Source organism: Marmota marmota, unplaced genomic scaffold (genome assembly GCF_001458135.2).
Source record: "Marmota marmota marmota unplaced genomic scaffold, marMar, whole genome shotgun sequence".
NCBI lineage: Eukaryota > Metazoa > Chordata > Mammalia > Rodentia > Sciuridae > Marmota > Marmota marmota.
The window spans coordinates 34,834,866-34,857,906 of NW_026000016.1; the positions used below are offsets into that span (position 1 = coordinate 34,834,866).

Sequence of the window (23,041 nt, forward strand, 5' to 3'; positions counted from 1 at the left end):
GGGAGGGAGGGAGGGGAAGGAAGGAAGAAATCCATGTAAGCTGTTTTGAAAGCCAAACCATTGGAGTTGAATGAGCCCGTTGGTGGAACAGCTTTGTTAGGCAAGTGTCGTTGTACAAGTGCCTATTTGTAATACTTGGGTTTTGAGGAAATCCGTTGCATGGTTCTTATCATATGCATACATGCATGAAAGCATCCTGGCTTCATTTAGTTAGAATTTGACATTGGTGACTCCATTTTGATATTGCTAATTTCCACAGTCCCCTCCAGGGGCATTAAACTACTACTAGAGTTTGGGGTAGGTTTGATTCTCCTTTCTGGGGGTAGATGTGCCTTGAAGAGGAACTTATAGCAACCTTATTTCTCAGAAGTGGCTGTTTTTAGTAGGATAAAGGAAACTTCAAGAAGGCTTGCTTCTTGACTCTGTTAAATCTTACATTTATTCTTCAGCTTGAACTAAGCTTTATATCAACTCTAGGGTTCTGTGTGGTTTCCCACACTATAAAGTCACAGTGGTTGTAAACAAACCATAAAATTCATTAAAACAAAGCACTATGAGTGAAAGTCAGCAGAAACAATAAACAGAAGCATCCCTTTGCAAATATTTCAGATATCAGAATTATAAGACCAGAATATAAATGAAATACATTTAGTATCTGTGGAATGAGGAAAGAAGTCTTAGGAGCAGGAAAAAAAAAGGGTGAGAAAATTAAGGTCTTGAACTTGTATCTTTCTTGAGAGGTACAGTTAACATATATTAGTTATTAAAATAATACAACAGTATATAGGAGTCATAAAGATTCTAGCAATGCAAAATGTAAGGAAATTTGAATTTGTAAATTTGAAAGTTATTGGATGATTCTAGTAGAAAAATATGAAGTCTTTAGAGCACACCTTTTAGGATTATGTGATTCTAAACTTTCATTGCCTTTTATCTCTTTTATAGCTCTGTAAATAGTAGAGAACTGATAGCAATGCAAAAAGATTCTTGTCTATAAATGTGCAAATGAGTTTTGTTCAGTGAAGGGGCAATAAACCTTTTTCCCACCTTAGAAAAAAGTTTTGCATTCATTTCAGTATTTCTGATCTGTAAATGTGTCTTTTGTATTCCCTTGAAATCATTTTAATATTGTTAAGTCAGACCATTTCATATGAAGATGCCTCCATACTTGGGTCCTTCCATAAAGATGAACTTCAACCTCACTTAGTATGTAACTGAAAGTCTAATTTAGGTATATATGTATATACATATTAATGCTAGGGATTGAACCCAGCTGATGCTAGGCATCAGCTCTACCACTGAACTACACCCCCAGCCCCTAGAGTATACTTTTGTAACAAGCAGCAGAATCTCAACCAATCACAACAGCCAAGCTTCAGTCAATCACAGGAAGCAGACAGATCAGACCACATTCAAATAAGGCATATGTTGAGTTGTAACCCATCCAGCTGTCACTGTACCTCACTTCCTATTTCTGACCACAAAATGTTACTTGACCATGTTGCAGGTCAGAGTTCTCTGAACCTGTTCTGGTTCTGAGGACCGCTCCTTTCATCATTCTTTGCTCAGTTAAAGTCTGTAAAATGTCGTTTGTTTCAAGTTTTTCTGTTAACAACATGTACCTAATCCTTTCATTAATAACATGCTTTAAAAATCCTTAGCATATGCTCATTTTGTATCTGTAAGAGTCACAGTTTTACCTTTTTTTAAAGTTTGTCCTTTAATAAGTAGTATAAAGAATAATAAAAATAAACTGAAGAGTAGAAAGACTCCTTTATCCTCAAACCTTGGGTAACCCCTAAGGATCTGGTATTCCTGGCAGCCAAGTGATCAATGAGAGGTCACTGGGAACTCCTGCTATGTTCAGAGTGTGCTGCCCTCCTCCTGAACATACTCTATGGGTTTTCCAAGCCGCTACTCTCAAGGTTGGCAGTATGTCCAGCTGTCTTTGGTGCAAGAATGCCTGGGTTCAAGTCATGATTCGCCACTCAAATCTGAGAGACTTGGGCAAGTCATTCAAACCTTCTCTGTTTCAATGTTCTCATCTATAAAAATGAGGGGAATAATGCAACCTACTTCAAGGGGTTCATGGAAAGATTAAATGAGTAACATATATAAATCCCTTGGGACTAGTACCTGGCCTATTGGTAAAGGAAAGTTTTAGCCAAAGCTATTATTTTTCCTCCTAATTCTAATACCTACTATTAGAATCGACACTGATACATGAAATCACACAGTCTGCGTGATCTAGATGTAACTCCAGCAGAGATGATATTTGGTTATTTCTAAATATTCCTAGAGTTGGTGGCCAGCCCCACTGGGTATAAATGGGGGTAGCCCAGTGAAGGAGGCCATTCACAAACTGATCTGTGGTGTCTTGAAGCCAAATGAGGATGACCTTTGCCTTATTTATAGGTTCAAATTCTTCTAAGGATGAATGACTACCTGCTGTTTTAGCAAAAGAAAAATACCCTGAGGACACCCCAGGCTGGAGCTGCCTGTGAACAGCATCCCTCTTTGAGGTGCCTTCACAAAGCACCTTTCACATCTCCAGTGTGTACTTCTTGAAATACCCTGCATAGTGCCTAGCACATAGTAGGTGCCTAATACATTTGAAACACAACTTTGAACCCACCAGGAAAATCATTTATGAAAAAGATAGCTATCATTCTTATGTTTCTTTAAAGAGCATTTTCGTACACCTATTTCTTTAACTGTCACAATTTATTTGGTTATGAGGCAGGAAGGAAAAAAAATCTTATTACATTTTTCCAGGAAACAAAAATAAATAAGCTGAGGACCAGGGCACTTGAGTAAATGGCCCGAGGTTGGTACAGTTAATAAGTGGAAGGTTTGTGTCTCGAATTCAGATTTCAGATTCCAAATCCCAGAAGCTTCCCTTGCCTGGGAAAGGAGCTGGGAAACTGTTAGTTCCTCTCTTCCCACCACCCCAGGCAGGCTAATCATGGACAGAGCCATCTTCTAGAGGATGGTAGCAGAGCTATCCTTCTGTAAGTAAGTCTCATTGCCAGAGCTATGACAAGCCACTCTACAGAGTTGATAACCATGGCAGATGAGCCTCTTGGTGCTTGGTACTGTGCCAGAAGCTAGGGATGTGAAGAGAAATAAGACAGGTGCAGGGGTGTTGGTGCACTCCTGGAAAATGGTAAGGAAGCAACTATGGCCAGAATTCAGGCAAAATGTCAACGAGAACTCAAAAATAAGGGAAGTTATAGTGTGAATAACATAAGAGACAATTGCAAAGAAAGCTATATTTGACTTCCAAGCCTATCTGCCTCCTCCCATTCTCCATGTCCTTGTTAGAATGTCTTATGGCTAGAAAGATCTTAGAACACCTGGTTGTATCTTGAAAGAGGTGACACCAAGTACAGAGGGGAGATTTTCCCTTAAAGGGCTTCCTTCTTACCGGGATAGATGCAGGACTGCTGCGGGGTATTTGAGGATGGGGTATGGGAAATTAGGAGGGGAGAATCATGGTTTCTCATCTCGGTAGATGACCCTCAGAGCCTCTTTTGACATGGCCTTTGTATCATACTCTGTGTGTGAATCTGTGCATTTAATGCTGAGAATTGGATCATTCCATCATAAGACTGTAAATCAGAGAGTGAGTGGAGGGAGATGTCAGAGACTCTCTTGGCAGGATGAGAGGGAACACCACCACTGCCACTCCCTCCAATCACAGAGTTCATCTCCCTTTTTCAAAGGGTCCAGCCTAGGTGGTATCTTTTTGTTCCACTGGCAGGCAGGGAATACATCTTAAGTTAAGGCTCCTAACTACTTGAAATGAAAAGGAATTCATTTTTCAGTAAAGAAGACACGTAGGGACCCCTCTCCACTGCCTATCTCTTCCCACCCAGTTTCTCCACTACTGACATCTCTGGGCCAGACCAATACTTAGGGATCTGCCCACCAAAGTCCTGGCAGCTGTTCCTCCTGCAGAAAATTCAGTTCCATACAATGTCAGCTGCATGGCTAGACAGCTCATGGCTGCCAGAACTCTACCTCCCCTCTTCTCAGAGGGCCAAAGGGTTGAATGAAGTGAGCACTCCTTCTTGACCACATCGACTGACCACTAGGCACTGCTGAGCCTAACTTCATCCTTATCTCAAACTTAAAGAAAGCTATAATGATCTCTGCTATACAGATGGGGAAACTGAGGATCAGAGAGAGACCAGGGCCTCCCCCAGTTAACGTAGCCAGCAAGCAATGGGGCCAAAGTTCAATGCTAAAGCCCATGCCTTTCCCACCACGTTGTTTGGCCTCCGAGTGTTTTTGGCACCACAAGGATAAGGATTTAGTATTCTGATACACCAGTGCCAGTGGAGGCAGGGGACAATTGGGACTTGTTTGCAACCCCTCCCCCTCTTGGGAAAATAAGTTGGCTTGTCCCCCAGGGTTTCCCATTCCGTGTAAGGCTGGGCCCTTGTATTTTAACAAACTCTCCTAGTGATTTCTGAGGTGAGATCCTGGTGAAGGGCCGAGGAGCCATTCAGTCATGCTGTGTGCTCCATTGGATTACTGAGTGCCAACCCTCCAAGCACTTTGTGCTCTCGCTTTATTTAATCCTCCTGAAAACCCTTTTGGGTTAAATGACTTTTATATTCAGTTTTAAAATGAGGAGTTTGAGAAAAATTTCAGTAAACTTTCCAAGATGCCACAGCTGGAAGCCCACAGACCCAGGGCCTTAACACTGGCCATACAGCACCAGAGATGGCAGGCTTAGCTGCATTAGCCCTGCTTCATTTTAACAGTCTTGTGGAGAAAGTGACTTTTCTCTGGTAAAATAAATTATGTTGTAGAAATAACTCACTAAGACTGAGGTTGATAGGATGTTTTGAGACAAACAAAAAATTTGACATTTCCCTCCTCTCCCATCCCAAATCAGAAGACACAGGTAAGCCGTGTGTGGATAGGCACTCACCTCCTCCCCGCACTCCTGGCATTCATCTGTTACTTCTTTACTATCTGAGTCTCCTATTACTCCCAGACCCCGTAGACTTTTGCTGCCAAGAGTCCCCCAGAAATAGTGGGTGTGTTAAAATGAATCACAAAGAGAAAGATTAAGAAACAACCCCTTTACTGGGAAGCACTGATACGGTTTTAGATTTCAAAATTTCCCTGAAAATAGACCATTCAGTCATGCAGATAATAATACATTATCTGAAAACACCAAATACTTGTGCACACTTTAAGCAAAAAAGTTCATGCATACTCTGAAGTATTTGGAGATGTTGTGAGAATGTGCTAATAGAGCCCAGGGTTTAAAAATCAGATGTTGAAAGTCCATCTGACGTGGGTGCTGAGCACCTACTCCACTAATTTCAAGCTATGTATCCTTGGGCAAGTTCATGGCCTCTCTGTACCTTGATTTCCTCCTCTACAAAAGGAGAATGATACAATACCTGCCTCATGGAGAGTCTTTGAGGACCAAGTGAGGAAATCACTTAGCTCCTCCTTCTATGGCTCTGGAGGGAAACAGTAACCCTCTGGGGAGAAATGGGCCCCCTTTCTCTTCTCTGCTTTCCTCCCTCCTCCTGGCAATGACCTACCTCCTTCCCTCCCACACAAGGACACCTGATTCAGTGCAGTCTTTTCCTCCTTCAAGGCATCTAGCCCAAAGGATTTGCCTCCCCTCCTTGTACGTGGGGTTATGTTCTTGGCTTTGAGACAGATTTCTTAAATTGTCTTCCGCAGTTGCAAATGACTCAACCGTTGCTTAGGGATTTAATTAACCAGCAATAGGAGCCTTGAAAGATACAAGCCTCTGAAGACTTTCTCCCTTCCTGGGTTGGCTGTGAGCAGGGTAAGAATGGAATAAGTCACTTTCTAGAACTAGATAATCCACTATGGAAGCCACTGGCCATGTGTAGTAGCTACTGAGCACTTGCAATATGGCTGTCCAAAATAAGATGTGCCATAAGCATAAAATATTCCCAGATTTTGAGAATTTATATGAGAAAGTAAATATCTCAATAATTTTTAATGCTTATTATAAAAATAATATTTTTGATATATTGATTTTACTTTTTTAAATGTAGCTATTAGACCATTTAAAATTATTAAATGATGGTTGGTGCTGTTCTAGAATATTAGCAATTTAATGATTTAATAACATGCCAACACATTTTGAAAGTGATTTTTAACATGTATCTATGTTTTAGTCCGTCTTGTGTTGCTATAACAGAATATGTGAGATGGTGTAGTTTATAAAGAAGAGAAATTTATTTTCTCACAGTTCTGAAGGCTGGAAAAGCCCAAGATCAAAGTGCTGGCATTGGTGAGGTTCTTCCTGCTGCATTCTCCAGGAAGGGAAAGAGAGGCAAAGAGAGAGGGGTGTGGGGTCGGAGAGAGAAAGATGAATTCACTTCCACAAGCTCTTTTTATAAGGACATTAATCCATTCATGAGGACAGAACCCTCATGACCTAAACATCTTGCTTAAGGTCCCATTTCACCACACTGTTGCACGGGAGATCAAGTTTCCAATACTTGAGTTTCTGGGGGACACATTCAAACTATAGTAATCTACTTTTATCTTTATGAAACAGATATTGTTACAAACAATTTTTGGATGAGGCCCATTGATTCAGAGTTTGAACTACCAGTGAACTTCTGTGGCTGGAGCAGATGGAAGCCGGGAAATAATGAGAGGGAAGAACACTGACTTGGGAAAGCAAGAAACCTGGTTCTCAGCCTTGGTCCCTCACTAAATTGCTGTGTGACCTTGGGCACACAGCTGGACCTCAGATTCTTAACTTAAAAAAAAATGGAGACGCTAGCTGGATAATAATTTAAGAGTGGGAGATGAGTAGCCTGGGGAACAAATAGAGCCACAGATTTGTTTGTTGTTATGTGTTTTGGCCACCATTATGTTTTTTAAAATTTTTATTTGTTTGCTTATTTAATCACGTACTTTCAGGGTGGAGACTGTGGCTTCTATTACTTTCCACATCTCTGGACTCTCTCTTCACCATTTCACACTCTTAGCATTAACCAGCCTCAAAAGACTGGAGGCATTTGAGTTTGCAATCCTTGGCTGCGAATTTTAAGTTCCAGGGAGATGCTAATGCCGACCATTCTTAATAGTGGCATAGGAAGAGGTCCTAAGTGGTGGTCACCAATGTGTTCCAGGACACATTTTAGTTTCTCCTGCTTAATCCTCTTTTTGTAAGATTTTGAATTTCCAACAAAAACAGCACCATATTCTCCTATAGCAACACAGAATATTAAACTAAAGGGAAACTTACAGATGAGAAAACCAACAGAAACAAGGTATATAGTGCTTTTATACTTGTATATGTCAGTGATTGTTTATCACTATCTTGAAAAATAAAATTTTAAAATAAGATAAAATACAATTGTTCTTTATTCTGTCTTATTATTTACTTGCAGTTTCTTGGCATGAAAACATTTTCACATCCAGGTAGATTTTTTTAAATAAAAATTCAATGAGATGACTGGTTAGAAAAAGAAAACAGAATTCCCCTTTCCTTGTGATTACATATAAAACTTGAAACAAAAAATAGGTAAATGTAACCCAAGCAATGAAAGCAAATAGCTAAAAGATTTTAAAGCACTGAGAGAAGTCTTTTTTGCAGGGATAATAGCAATTTGGATGTGAGCTACTGCTTTTGCATATTAAACACAAGTCTTTGTCTCCTCCACCTCAATAGTGAGAGAAAGCAAAATCTGATTTGATGGGGAAAAAGGAGAAGACCATAAATAAAGGGGTGCGTTGTTTCCATGGGGGACAATCTTCCTAGTGGCATTCTGCCCAGAAGCCCTTTCTTCTTGGCTAGACCACAAGGCCAGGATAAATTGAGTAACTAGATGAATGGTTGAGACTAGAGAGGCTTGGTAGTGACTACGAAGTTGATCAACACCCTCAGGGCCCAGACTTGAGCTCAGGTGCTGTGAGGTCAGTGTTGTGGTTGCATAAATCCCCTCATGGAAACTCCAACAGTGATTGCTCTCCAGAGAAACTCAAGGTCACTGCTAAAGGAGACCCTCCGAAATGAGCGATGAGCAAGTCACAGGCACCCTGGAGATATCTAAAAATATAATCACTGCTGAGCACTAGTCCCATAACAGAAGTCTAAACTAACCTGGAGACAGGAGTAACTCCTTGCAATTTTCCCAGACACAGTGCACATCACAACCATGACCTCTACCCCAGGAAGCCCATGCCCAAAAAGGTGAAAAGAAAATCTGTTTGTCATCTATAGAAATATAGAAAGGCAAATGCTGTGTAGGTCACCCTAGGGATTTGGGGAGAGTTGGCAAAATGGCAAAATCCGATTCAACCAAGTGAAATTCAGGAGATGAAGAAAATGAATAGTGAAATGGTTTGGCAGATACAGGTTTTCCCAACTTGCTGCGATTATTTCTTCCTCTACTTATATATTTACTTTCTAGCAAATCTACTTCCTCTACTTATAGATTTCCTTCAGAAATATACTCATCTTTCAAGGTGGACAAAGAATCCTGCATCTCCCAAGATGCTTTCTCTAATTCTCCAGCTACAGGAAGGCTGCTTTCCCTATCTGTATCATTCATTTGCTGATATGCTTAACTGTGGCCTTGAACTGATTGTTAATGCATTTGTATGTGCACCTTGCTTTCCAGACTAGGCTACAGGAGCTTCCCACGCAGAGCTGGATGTGTCACTGTGGCTCAATGAGCTGAACAGAGAGTCATCAAGAAGAGCTGAGGAGAGCAGCCTCTTTGGGAGCCATGACCCTTGGCCTCTCTGCTTCCTCTTCCCAGCATGCCCTGAGACTCCACTCATGACTCCTTCCTGGCGCCCTCCTTGTCCAGACTGGAACACCATTGGGCCCACTTGCTTCTCTCCTCACCAGAGGGTTGAGAGAACCCAAGAGATGTCTATCTTTGTATACAAGAATTTTTATCAGAGAAGAGAATGCATTATTAGTCATCTATGGGTGTTTATAATAGAAATTACCATTATCTAAACTACTAGGATTTCCTTTGGGGTAAAAAAAAAAAGTCTTTTACTGTGGAATAGAGCTGAACCTTAATGAAGGAGGAGGATGAAGAGAAGGAGGAGAAGGAAAGAGGAGAACAGTTTTCCACAGCCTCTCTCTGGGTATGGTTACTAGGCATCTAAGGACTTTTGCCCTTTTTGGGGAAAAACAAAACAAAACAAAACAGATTTTTAAAAAAATGTTACTTACAAAATCCACAAGTTAAATGCAGTTGGATCCACAAAACAAGCATTAAATATAAAAATACAGTCTATATCCAACTATACATTTAAAATGGGTAAGATGGTAAATTTTATGGTATATGTCTTTTACCACAACTAAAAACATTTCTTTTAAATACAATCTGTGCATGATACCAAGCATTAAAATAAGGGTAGCAAGTTGAAAATGAAAAATGCAAGAGCACAAATTTATGATAGAAGCGGGGCTAAGCTCTCTCCATCTACCTGAAGGGTGAATGTAGTCAGTAACTATGATATGCTATGTTGGATAAGGAATAAAATAACCATCAAAATGATTCAGAGAACAAAAGTAGGCATTCGTTTAGAAGTTAAAATTGTACTTGGAATTCAAATAGAAGTGAATGTATAACTAAGTGCTATGTTTACTAGATGTCTGCTTTTATTTATATATTCTCTGCCTCTGAAAAAGAATACGAGGGCGGAACTATAATAATATTATATAGCTAAATATGCAACTCCATCTTTTCCCCTAAGTTAAAAGTCAGAACATGCCAAGGACAGAAAATTCCAGTCAGACAAAGGAGGTAAGGAACAAAGGAAGGAAATGGTCAACTGTAGCTGGCTCTCTGACGGGCACATCTGCAGAGAAAGTAAAACACTGGAGCAGATCCTTCCTGCTCTTTCTAAAATCTTCCCCATTGTTTGTTGCAGTATTTCTCCAGACTATCATACTTTTTATAAAAAGTTCCTACTTTTTATAAAAGTAGGAACTCATGAACTACATCATCATAATGATGATGATAGCTAGTGTTTGCTGATACTTACATGCTTTTTAAGTTCATTTTCTGTTGCTATAACAAAATACCAGGGATTGGGAAATTTATAAAGAACAGACATTTATTTAGCTCATTGTTCTGAAAGCCCGGAAGTTCAAGAGCATCAGTGTGATATCTGGTGATATCACAGATATCTGGTGAAGATATCTGTGATATCTTCTTACTGCTTCATAACCTAAGAGAGGGCATCAAAGAGTGAGACAGAGCAAGCATGCCAGCTTGGGTTTGAATTTCCTCTTCTTCTACAGTCCCTAACACCCTTATGGGGACCCAACTCTCATGACCTCATCCAATCCTTACTACCTTCCAAAGGCCCCACCTCCAAATATTATTAATATATGCCTTTGGGAATTCACTTTTCAATACCTGAACTTTTGGGGGATGCATTCAAATTATAGCAAGCTCCAATACTATTCTCAGCACTTCATATTGCCACATTTAATCTTCAGAACAACCTGCAAGGCTGGCATTGTTAATAACCCTCATTTTAAGGAGAGAAAACAGCAACACAGACAGGCATAGAGTAAATTGTTCAGGGTCACAGAGTTAGTAAGAGACAAAGTTAGGATTCAAATCAAGTTTGTTTGACTCCAAATTCTGGGGGCCTTCACCACTATTATGGACGGAATATTTGTGTCTTCCCCTCCCCCCCACAAATTCATAAATTGAAGCTCTAATCCCAGGAGTGATGGATGGTATTTGGAGTTGGGGCCATTGGAAGGTAATTAGGGTTAGATGATTTCCTGAAGGTGGGGCTCTCTTAATGAGATTAGTGCCCTTTAAGAAAAGAGTTCTCCCCACCCCTGCACGTGCACTCAATGAAAAGGAAATTTGAGCACACAGCAGAATGACAGACACCTATAAGCCCAGAGAATAGGATGCAGATTGAAACGTACCTTCCTGCACCTTGACCTCAGACTTCTCAGCCTCTGGAACTGTGAGGCCACTCAGCTTATGGAATTTTGCTGTGGCAGCCCAAGCGGACTGTGGCCTTGAACCACTAGACCACCATAGTCGAAGGGAATGTTTAGGTTGCAATAAATGCTGACCAGTGTGATCATTTATGCTGAGATCACATATATGACATTTAATGAGATACAATCACTAATTGGTAAGTGTTGTCTCTCCCTTAAAGCTCCCACTGTGTGCGGGCCTTCAGTGTTTCACCCACCATATTTGTGTGGACACACAATTTCTAAAGGCAAAGGAGAAAGAAAAAAGATAAGTGTGATCAATATCTTTTTAAAAATGAAATCATTTTTAGAAGCATTTTAGATTTACAGAAAATTGCAAAGCTAATAAGAACAGAGAGTTCTCATGTACTTACACCTAGTTTCCCCTATTATTAACGTGTCACGTGAATATGGTACATTTGTTACAATTACCAAACCAGTATTGCCGCATTACCATGAACTAATATCCAAACTTGATCAGGTTTCTCTACTTTTACCTAATCTTTTTTATTTTAGGATCCTGTACAGGATACCACATTGCATTTAGTTGTCATCTCTCTTTCGGCTCCTTTGATTGTGACAGTTTCTCAGATTTTCATTTTTTTTCTTTTGATGATGTTGGAAGTTTTGAGGAGTACTAATCAGATATTTTATAGAACAGCTCTTTAGTTGAAATTTGTCTGATGTTTTTCTCAAGATTAGACTGGGATCATGGGTTTTAAGGAGGAAAAATCACAGGGGTAAAGTGCCATTGTTATCACATCATATCAAGGGTCCATGCTATCAATGTGATTTATCACTGTTGATATTGACCTTGATCACCGGACTGAGGTATGTTTGTCAAATTTTTCTCTTGAAAAGTTACTCCCTCTCCTTTTTACATACTCTTTGGAAGAAAGTCTTTATATGCAGCTCACATGAAAGGAGTAGAGATTTATGCTCCTCCACCTTGAGTGTAGAGTATCTGCATAAATTACTTGGAGTTCTTCTGCATGGGAGACTTATTAAAACCCACCATTTAGTTATTTCTTCACAAAATTTTTAGTGGGGGTGGGGATCTTCTTCAACTGATTTTATTTTTTAGAGTATTGTAGGTTAACAGCAAGAGTACAAAGTGAGCAAAAAACAAAACAAATGACAAGAAATAATTCCATTAAATGGGAAAGGACCTGATAGGCATTTCTTTAAAAAAGACATACCAATGGTCAACAGGCATATGAAACATTGCTCAACCTCACTAGTCACCAGGAAATGCAATTTGAAACCCCCAGGAGATATGGCCTCACACCTATCAGGATGGCTATTTTTAAAAAGATGAGATAACAAGCGCTGGCAGGAGTGTGCAGAAAAGGAAACCCATGCCCACAGTTAGTGGGATGTCAGTTAGCCCAGCCATTACAGAAAACAGTATGGCGGCTTTCTCAAAAAAACTAACAATAGAACGGCCACAGGATGCGGCAATCTCATTTCTAAATAGATATCCAAAGGAGATGGAATTAGGGTCCCAATCGTATCTCTGCACGCTCAGGTTGGACTGATTTTCTTGCTCTTGCTCATCATTTATTATGCTCTTTTCTTTCGTGGGCTTCACCACACTCGGCACATTTCTGGCAGTTGTTCATCCAGGCTTGCTGCTCTCCAGACCCTTCTGTGCTTGGCCCCCCACAGGCCCCGTGGGCTCAGCTTGTGTTTCTGCTCCAGCACTGGCTGCCTCTGCCTCCAAGCTCCCTGACACATTTGCCTCTCTTCTTTCGCCTGATACCAGTAAGGGCCCTTCTGTGGCCTGCCTTCTGGCACGTGGGAACATCTTCAGCCAATTCCATGTGGCAAGAGAAGCTATTCATGTCTTTCGGAAACCTCATCATTTGGTCAGGAAATGACCAACTTCCTGGCAAATAACTCCTGAGAACATCTTCCCAAAGGGAAAGAAGAGAACACACATCTGTGACGTACATGTATGGTTTCCTCCGTTTTAGCTGGTCCTGTCCCAGTCCAGTTGTACAGTGCGTGAGAAAAAGGCTTCTGTTAGGGACAGGAGCCCACCCTGTATGACCCATGTAGGCCCAGGTCCTGGACCTCGGGTGGGCAGGTGTTATATCAGATTTAATTAAATCAAGTGGAGATTCCTGGGGCTGGTACCCTGTTTCCTATTTATTCTCTACTCTTGTGGATCTTTTCAGGGCACTTCCAAATTTTGGCTAATGTGTAGAGATCTTTTTAAAAAAGGAATTAGTATAATTTAGTGTACATCAGAATGCCGAGTCAAGTGAAGCATGCCATGAATCTAGAGAGGGATGCAAACTTCCTTCTAGAAAAAGGAAGGAATAGTATAAGATGGAGCCAACCCATCTTCCCCCCACCAACAAATAAACAAATAAACCAAAAACTTCCATGTTGGCTGGAACACCTGAGAACTTTGACTCAGGTATATGGAGAGATGGTTTTGTGGGTCACTAAACAGGCTTTTTCCACAAGGGGATGTAAAAGGACCGAAATTCAGTGCTCTTTGGTTATTGTAGATGCTGTGAGAGCTTATATTTTAGCAATAACCGTAAATGAAATTACTGATGACTTTGGTGTCATTTTGAGTATTTCAATAATTTTTTCAAATGTGTCCCATCATTTGTAGCAGATGACCCCCCCCCCAAAAAAAAAGACTCCATTTGTAGTTCCTTGGAGATTTTCTTGGGGCAGATCCCTCCTCTCTGATATGCTTTCTCAAATTCTAGATATCTTGCCTTCCAATCTCTCAACTGGACTCCAATCTCTCAATTCAGTGAAACCCCCAGGCTCTGTTCAGTCCCCACTTCCCATACTGCAGCTTAGAAACAGCATCAAAGCTAAGGCAATCACAGGACTCACCGTGGTTTTTTTCCTCTTCTCTTAGGGTCACAATCCTGTGCAATTATCCAAGTTCTGAAACCACTGTGTCATATAGTTTGTCCAGATTTTTAGTTATTTAAGGTAAGAGATAAAAAAATCCCTGAAGTCCTTGTTTTTCTATCATGACTAGGAACAGAAATTCTCTCAATGTGGTCACAGTCTCATGGAGCTTTTACTCTAGGAGAGGGAAGATAGGTAAAAGATAGGAAGTAGGCAAGTAAATTAGTAAATCTTAGAGCAACAGGTGCAATAAGATAGTGTATATAAAAGAGTGATCAGGGCAGCAAGTTAAGATGGGTATTTAGGGAAGTCCTCTCTGAAGGCATGACATGTGATCTGAGTCCTGAATGATTTGCAGGAGCATCTATGCACAGATCTGGAGCAGAGTGTTGCAGGCAGAGGGAACAGTAATTACAAGAGCTCCAGGAGAGTAGCAAGGTGGAATACTGGAGGAATAGTGAGGAGTCCAGTTTGGCTAGAGTATAGTGAAGAAGTGGGGACAATGGTACCAGTTAATATCAGGGAAGTAGATGGGGCTGATTTGGAGGGGCAAAGAATATTGTGCCAGTACATAATGTACTTACTTAATATACCATTACATAATTTACTTACTTATTCCTGGCCCGCTGAAACTTTAGATGTTTACATTTTTAAATATTTTATCAAAATTAATACTGCAATAAACAAACTGGGGATTTAACTCAGGGACACTTGACCACTTTTCATTTTTTTATTTTGAGACAGAGTCTTACTAAGTTGCCAAAGGTGGTCTCAAACATGTGATTGTCCTGCCTCAAACTCCCATGTCATTTGGGATGACAGGTGTGTGCCATGGTGCCCAACTTAGAAATATTTTAATATGGCAGAATCCAGAGCCAGAATGAAAGAGTCAGAGGGTAGGCAGCAGAGGCTGTTGGCACCCTTGGAGTTCCTTTTACATTCAGGGTAATCCTCCTCCAGCTACTACAGGTGCTGCTAATGACTCACACTTGGGACCACTGGAGCTACCTCCCCACATTGCTGAGAACGACATTCCCCTACAATCTATAGTCAGTGACTGACTGTGTGGGTTACCAAAGTACCTGCTTCCTTTTGACACAGGACATACTCTTAGTGCTTACACACCAGTGCTCCTGGAAGTATCGGTCAAAGTCACACTTTTCCTGAAGCCACATTCCTGCTTTCTGATTTCTTCAAGGGTACCATCCCCCATAATTCACCTAATACAACAATTCCATAGCACACTCTTTAGGAAGCCAGACCTAAAACAGGATGTGAACTTTTTGAAGATTGGTTTTACCAATTTACTAAATTCCTCTATTTTTAGAATCAGTATATGCATTGAAGACAATTAAAAAATATAACCAGTTACCATGAAGGGTAGGAAACACTTGGAGGTGGGGGGTGGCAGGTGGACAGTTGAAAGATAATTAAAGATCCTGAGGTAAAGGTGTAGACTGAATGTGTCCTCCCTTCAAATTTATATGTTGAAACTTGAATCCCCAATGTGACAGTATTAGGAGGTGTGAATCTTTGGAGGTGATTAAGTCCCAAGGGTGGAGCCCTCAGAAATGGGATTAGTGCCCTTATAGAAGAGGAGAGAGAGAGAGAGAGGACATAGCAAATTGATGTCTGTGAATCAGGAAGCAGGCTCTCAACAAACTCTGAGCCTCCTGGAGTCTTGACCTTGGATTTCCCAATCTCTGGAATTGTGAGGAAATAATTTTTTGTTGTTTCTAAGTCGCTTCGGCACTTTACTACAGCAGCACAAGAGTTGAGGGCTACATAGAATGAGGATCAAGTTTCCATCAGTTTGGATGGGTTAGGAACACACGTCTGTGATGACGTAGGAATATCAGACTCAACATTAAACCAGAGCTGGTCATTTGAGATCATCCAGGTGAATTTGTTTCCCTTTATCCTGAGAGCATCACTGGTCTCAGAGCACACATCCCATTTTTCTCTAAAGTAATCTGCTATTTGATCCCAGAGTCCTAGTGGTCTAAAATCTAAAGAAGAGAACCGAAACACTAAAACCAGGGGTGGAAGCAAGGATCAAAAGATAAAAGGGGGTAAATTGAGTGATAAAAATTGATCTTATCTCTCAATTAGAGGGCACAGACCAGGAAAGGAAAATTTAGGGTTGCCTGAAACTTAAATTTGTGATACTTTTTTTCCCCCTCTCTCCTCTATGGGAGAAAATGTTCAAATGAGAAGGTTGAAACTCTGCAGTTTTACACACACACACACACACTCCACTCCACTCCTCTTCCCCAACCCTTGCCCAAGTCCCCACCATCTACTCATCCTTTGAAGAAAGGATCTGAGATAAGAGAGCCTCAGCAGAGTGTTTGGAAGTACTCTCTTATTGGAAGGCTGGGCAGATTCCAACCCAGCATCTAAGATAAACTGAAATTCAACTGCCAAGCCCTTCTGAAGAGACTAATATCTGAAGAGGCTGAGATCTAGAATTATTAACACATTCAGCCAAATGTCAAAGAAATGATAAAGGACTGCATGCAGGAAGGCAGTTTTACTCTGAGTCCTTATGCTATCTCTATCTACGTCAGAACCAGAATAGTAATGCTTAGGTCCACACCTTAATATACCCCTTAGTTGCCAAGAAGCTCTAAGGTGACCCACCGTAGGCAGGGCATGTTCTTTGCATTCCATTTCCAAGACTGTGGATTAGTCTCACTAAGCTAGCCATGGTTTTATGAATAATTAACAATTGCACAGGATATTACAGTTTCCAAAATGCTTTCATAAATATTATTCAGCTGCCACAGTCTTGGTCTGTTTCAACTGCTGTAACACTAGAGCCTGGGTAGCTTATAAAAACCAGAAATTTATTCCTTATAATTTTGGATGTTGAAAAGTCCAGGAGCAAGGCACTTGCAGATTTGGTGGCTGATGAAGGCTTTATATTTCATAGGTGCCTTTTACCATGTCCTCACATGGTGGGAGGAACAAACAAAAAGCTCTTGTCCCATTCATGGACATGAGAGCAGAACTCTCGTGACTTAATCACCTAAGTGACCTACTAATACCATTACCTTGAAGGTTAGGATTTTGACATATCAATTTGGATTATGGAGATACATTTAGACCATAGCAGCTACTCCTCTGCAAAATAGTTACTTATTATTTTTGTTTTTCTTTTTTCAGATGATTATATGAGAGCCAGAGCAATTAAATAACTTGCCCAAGATCTCATAGCATCAGGAAGCAATCCTTTTATTCCTTCTAAATCCTTCTTCCAAATCCTTTTCTTCTGAATCTAAGCCTATATATATTCTCTCCTCCTGCCTCAACCCATTCTCTGATCACTGAAGTCTACTTGGGTCCTCATATTGAGGGCTGGGATTCTAAGATCCTAGAGAGGGCAATAGGGAGCTGGCCATCAAAGAGTCCCAAAAGCTTACTTCTCTCTCATACCAAAGGGGACATTAAATCCCATTTGTTTTCAATTTAGGGTATAGCTCCCCACTTCCTGAATACAAGAAGCACTACTTTCTCAGCCTGATTTGCTCCTCTGTTGTTCCCAAGATGGCAGCCCTCTCTACACTGATGGGAAGATATGTGGACCCATCCCTGGGAGCAAAAGCACTAAGCCCATGAAATCACTGCACATGTGGGATCTGCATGGGCTTCTCTCTGGCCACCATGGATGTTAAGTATATTGTTTTATAACCCTGCCCACTGGCTCTCCTTTTTCTTCCTTGCCTCCAGGGCTGCCTATCTATCTAATTTGGGATGATGGAATGTCATTTCTTTCTCTCATTACCTTAAATTAAGTATCATTAGGCAGGTAAATGCTCTGCTTAAAAAAATTAAATCATCTAACACATTCCAGAGACAAATTTAATATATTTTTTAGTAATCTTTCCTTTGGATTATCCAAGCCTCTGTTGCTTCCCCTAGCATGAATAATTGAGAACTGACACAAAAAGAAACTGCCAGAAGCTTAAGCCAACTTGCAGATCAGCTAGAAACTCTACTGTGAAGACAATCTGTAGTGATCGCATTTGGGAAGATGTGTCATCCCCAAGAGTACAGTGGTGGTAATTTCAGCATTTGCAAACTATGACTCATGGCAAAGCATGCTGTGCTATGGGGATAGACCCAGCTCTGGACTGGATAAATTCCCAAGGCAGAGTCACCCAACAGGCCTGGGAAGCTTGTTAATCCTCATCAGGGTGTGATTACCATCACCAACCCAAGCCATCAGTGAGCACAAATGCCCTACTAAGATTTCCAGGTTGGAACACGTAGGGGCAAGACTTGTGCGGGAGAGGCTCTAGACTGCAGTTCCCCCTCCACTGCTCACAGGAACAGAGGCAGCTTAGTCCAGGTAGAGGGAGCTGTGGACTGGGGTGGTGGCGGAGTGGGCAGGGACCAGAGACAGGATGGATGGCTTGGACTCAGCCTCTGAGTAGTCAAGCCTGATGATCATCTTTTTGGCATCACAGAAGTGGTGTAAAACAGCCGTGCCTGTACCTACAGGTCTATTGGCAAAACTAAGAGTTCCCTTGAGGGTGGTGAGAATTGTCATTTCCCGGTCAGTGACACTGAACACTGACTTTGGAAAGGCTTGCCTCAGTTTTGGAGGCAAACAGGCAGAGATACAAGGAACAAGAAGAAGTACCACCCCATTCCCCCAACTGCTGCTATAACGTAGGGGGTGTTCCAGTCAAATGCCAAAGACCCTGGAGATTTTCGGGGACAGCTGTGGAAGTGTTCTAGGAACTAGAGGACTCTTAAGTTCCTCCCATTCCTGACATTCTGTGATTCCAGTTTAATAGAGGAGGCTGGATAAACATGTCAGAAATATATACCAATCCAGAGCAGCAAGAAATGGGGTGAAAGAGAAGCTTCCACTTCCTGCCTAGAGCACGATCTTTATAGATTGTGGTCCTCAGCCAAGTCCCAGTCTTCTAACGGCAAGGCTGATAACTAGGTGACAGTAAGAACTGGATGCAGGGAATAAAGGGCAGGAGAAGAGGCAGGGGAGTCTAGCTGAAAATTGAGAGCTGGTTATAAAAGAGATTGGAAGGAGAAATTCTTTTAAAAAGGGAAATTGTTGCTGGGGTTGTGGCTTAGTGGTAGAGCGCCTGCCTAGCGTGTGTGAGGAACTGAGTTCGATTCTCAGCACCATAAATAAACAGATAAATAAATAAATACAATAAAAATCCATTGACAACTAAAAACACTTTTTAAAAGTAATAATCTAATTTTTTTAAAAATGGAAACTGTCATTGTTCAGTCCAGATTTTAACTTCTTGAAGGCCAAGAATTTTTCATCCCTGTGACCAAAAGACCTGACAAGAACAGTTGTTTTTCTTTTTGGGGTTGGGGAGCACTGGGGATTGAACTCAGGGGCATTTGAACATTGAGGCACATTCCCAGCCCTATTTTGTATTTTATTTAGAGACTGGGCCTCACAGAGTTGTTTTAGTGTCTTGCTTTTGCTGAGTCTGGCTTTGAACTTGCAATCCTTCTGCCTCAGCCTCCCAAGCCACTGGGATAACAGGTGTACACCATCGTGCCTGACTAAGAAAAGTTTTTTTTTATTTTATTTTATTTATTTTTTAGTTTTCGGTGGACACAGCATCTTTGTTTGTATGTGGTGCTGAGGATCGAACCCAGGCCGCACGCATGCCAGGCGAGCACACTACCGCTTGAGCCACATCCCCAGCCCCCCAAGAAAAGTTTTGAGGAAGAAAAGTTTATTTTGTGGTTCATGATTTTAGAGGTCTCAGTCCATAGATAGCTGGCTTCATTCCTCCAGGAATTCTAGATGAGGCAGAACATCATGGCAGAAGAGTATGATGGAAGAAGCAGCTCAGGACATAACACCAGGAAGCAAAAAGAAACTCCTCTCAACAAAGACAAAATATGTATATTCTACAAAGGCACACCCCCAAAGATCCACCTCCTCTAGTCACACCTTACCTGCCTATAGTTATCACCCAGTTAATCTCTATCAGGGGATTAATTCTCTGATTGGGTTAAAGCTCTTGTAGTCCAATCATTTAATCTCTAGACCCTCTTGCATTATCTCACACATGAGCTTTTGGGGGACACCTAATATCTAAACCATAAGAGAAGGTGATTCATGTCTTTCCCCTGGCAAGGGCTGGTGGGTATGAAGGATTAATGGCAGATTTATATCTTATCTACAGTGATTTATGCAGCCCAGGACACTATGTTCTGTGGGTCAAGAACTTGGGATAATTTCCTCCTGCAAACACACAGGCACTTGCAATGTGAATGGACTGGAGATGTTTCTATGACTATTCAGTAAAAGTCTCTAGGGAAAATCATTTAGAGGTGAAGTTCAAAAGGGGAAGAGATAGATGTGATGTTCTAAGGTAAGTAAATTCAGGCAAGGTCAGGAAACTTCTGGAAAAAAGTTTCAAATCTGCTTGAGCAGTGAGAGAGCTATCTTCTGTCTCATGCATGGTCTACAAATGCATCTCCATGTGCACCAACCTGATCTGCCAGGTGGTACAGTTCATAGGCATTCTAGTTTCTCAAATATCCTTTGATGGATCAGAGTGTACAAAAATGTTTATTGAGTACATACTCCTGAGAGGCTGGGTAGTAACTTGGAAAGTGCCTGGATTCTGTTGCCAAAAAGAGCTGATTCAAATACTTCCTAAGGCACTAGTCATGGCTCCTTGAATAAATTGCTTGATCTCTCTGACCCCACAGGGTTCTTGGTTCTAAAATGAGGACAATCACTCACTTCACAGGGTTGGATTGAAAATTAAATCTAAGGCCCAGAGGTAGTGCCTTATCCCTGTCTGTTGTGTGTATCCTAGGTATCTACAATATGGGATGACCCCATCCACATATGCCAGCATTGCTTTAAGCCCCTATCCCAGTGTCAATTTTCTTTGTTAGTCAACTTTCTGTCACTATGAAAAATTACCTGAGAAACTCTACTTAAAAGAGGGAAAGGTTCATTTTGGCCCACAGATCCAGAGGTTTCAGTCCATGGCTGCTTGGTTCTGTTGCCTTGGCCTATGGTGACAGTACAACATGACAGGAGTGCCTGATGGAGGGGGACTGTTCACCTCATTGCAGTCAGCAAGCAGAGAAAGGGAGAGGGAAGTGGGAACTGGAGTCTCAATGTCTCCTTCCATGGCACACCCCCAACCACCCAACTTCCTCCAACGAGGCCCCTCCTCCTAAAGGTTACACTACTCTCGATAGTACCATAGTCTGGAAAGTGAGCCTTCAACACCTGGGGCTTTGGGAGGACATTCAAGATCCAAACTACAGCAGCTGAGGAGCAAAAACTAATTTGAAAAAGGGAAATATTAGTTAAGATGAAATGAACACAATTTCCAGTAGACATATTTTAATTTTTCTTCTTATTTTACAGTATTGTTTTTGAGTGTTCTGGTAGGACAGTTCATCTATTAGGCTTTAAATGTGTCAAAGGGAGATCAAAGAAATTAGAAGTCTGGGTTCCTGTTCTAAGTCTTATTAACTAAGAGAGAAATCCTTTAATCTTATTGAGCTTCAATGATCTCATCTGTAGAATGGAGAGACGAGTGCCTCTCTCAAAGGGTGGTGGTTAAGATCAAATACAGTCATGAACATAAACATTCATAATGAACTGGTGGGGGGAGGGAAGGTGATACAAGTGGAAGCTTTTTTTTTTTTTGCATGCCAACTGTTCATTGATCATCTACTTGAAGCATATTATCAATTGGGTTTATTCTTGGACTATCTCACTGATGTGAGATGTCTTGGCAGACATCTGAGCTTGTTCCTTCTACCCTGATCATTCAATCCCTGCTTCAATCTCACCCTTCCAACAGGTCAAAAGGACTGAGACCCTTTTGGATTATGCCCCATGTTCCTGAATGGTCACTAAAGACTCTTAGGAACAGGATGTCTTCCACTTGCTGGTGTGAGAAGCCTTTCTCTGCTTACCTTGCAGACATGGCTCATTATGCTTCAGCAAAGCACTCTTTTACTACTTCCTAACTTTTCCTCAACAAGTATTATTTTGAGTAACAAGAAGAAAAAAAAAGGAAAAGAAGATTCATAGGAAATGGCCCTTCAATTTGCCCTACCCACAAACTTTGCATAAAACATTTGAATATAACAAAAAAGAAATGATAGTCTCATTCTCAAATTCTCTCTTTGCTCTTCTAATGCTTCCCCCACAAACAGAGCCTGCAGGAAACAAGGATATAGTCCTACAGCACAGAAACCAAAGGTAGGTGCAATTCCCAACTAATCTGGGTGATTTTTGCATCGAATGACACTTGCCCGCCTTGTTTTGAGCATTCAATACTGTGCCCTGTATTGATTTTTTTTATTAAAGAATTAAAACTTTTTCTAACTCTAAAATACCTATTTTAGAAAATTCTGAAAATCAGAAAAAAATATAAAGAAGAAAAAAAGAACTACCTATAATTCCACTGCTGCTAACATCTAGGGTTTTTGCAGTCCTAAAAATGTAGATAATGTGTCTCTAGTTTAATGTATTTTTTCACTTAATGTTATGATATGAAAATTTTCCCATAATGTAAGCTTATCTGAAAAAAACATGAGTTTCAATGACTGCATAATGTTCATCATACGGGTGAATCCTAAGTAATTTCACAGACTCTCTATTATTCAACATTTGGCTGTTTTTATTTTTTTCCATTAAAATAGCACTGCTATTAATATCCCTGTATATAAGTATCCATGTCTCTGATTATTTCTTTAATATAAATTGCTAGAAATAGAACCACTGGGTCAAAGAGTTGGAACGTTTCTGAAAGTCTTGATGTATGGTGCCAGATCGCCCTCGGCAAAATACCAATTTACCCTGCCATTCAGAAAGCATAAGAATGCTCATTTCACCACAACCACCCAGACTATGTATCATCGCTATTTTAATTTTTGCTCTTTTACAAAGTGAAAACTGATGTGCCTTCTTTTTACATGGCTGTCCTTTCCTGTCCCTCTACTATGGGACTCATTTGTCTGCTACCTGTTTGTTCATTGGGTGCATCCTGTCTGCTTCCAAACAGAATCAGAAGTGGTTCTAACTAGATAGTAATCCCTTAAAGCCAGTAATTTCCTTTCTTTTTAGCTCTTATAACTGGCACAGTAAGCTTCTCATATTCAACATTTGATACATGTTTGGAA

The 23,041-nt window shown here is 40.8% G+C and overlaps 1 long non-coding RNA gene across 1 annotated transcript in view; it reads left to right on the forward strand.

Moving 5' to 3' along the window:
* LOC125618489 overlaps window positions 1-9,802 on the forward strand; it is a 23,480-nt gene extending 13,678 nt beyond the window's left edge. Inside the window, exon 3 of the long non-coding RNA XR_007349790.1 lies at window positions 8,646-9,802. This is a non-coding gene — a long non-coding RNA (uncharacterized LOC125618489). The remainder of the gene's footprint in view (window positions 1-8,645) is intronic.
* Window positions 9,803-23,041: the final 13,239 nt, after the last annotated feature.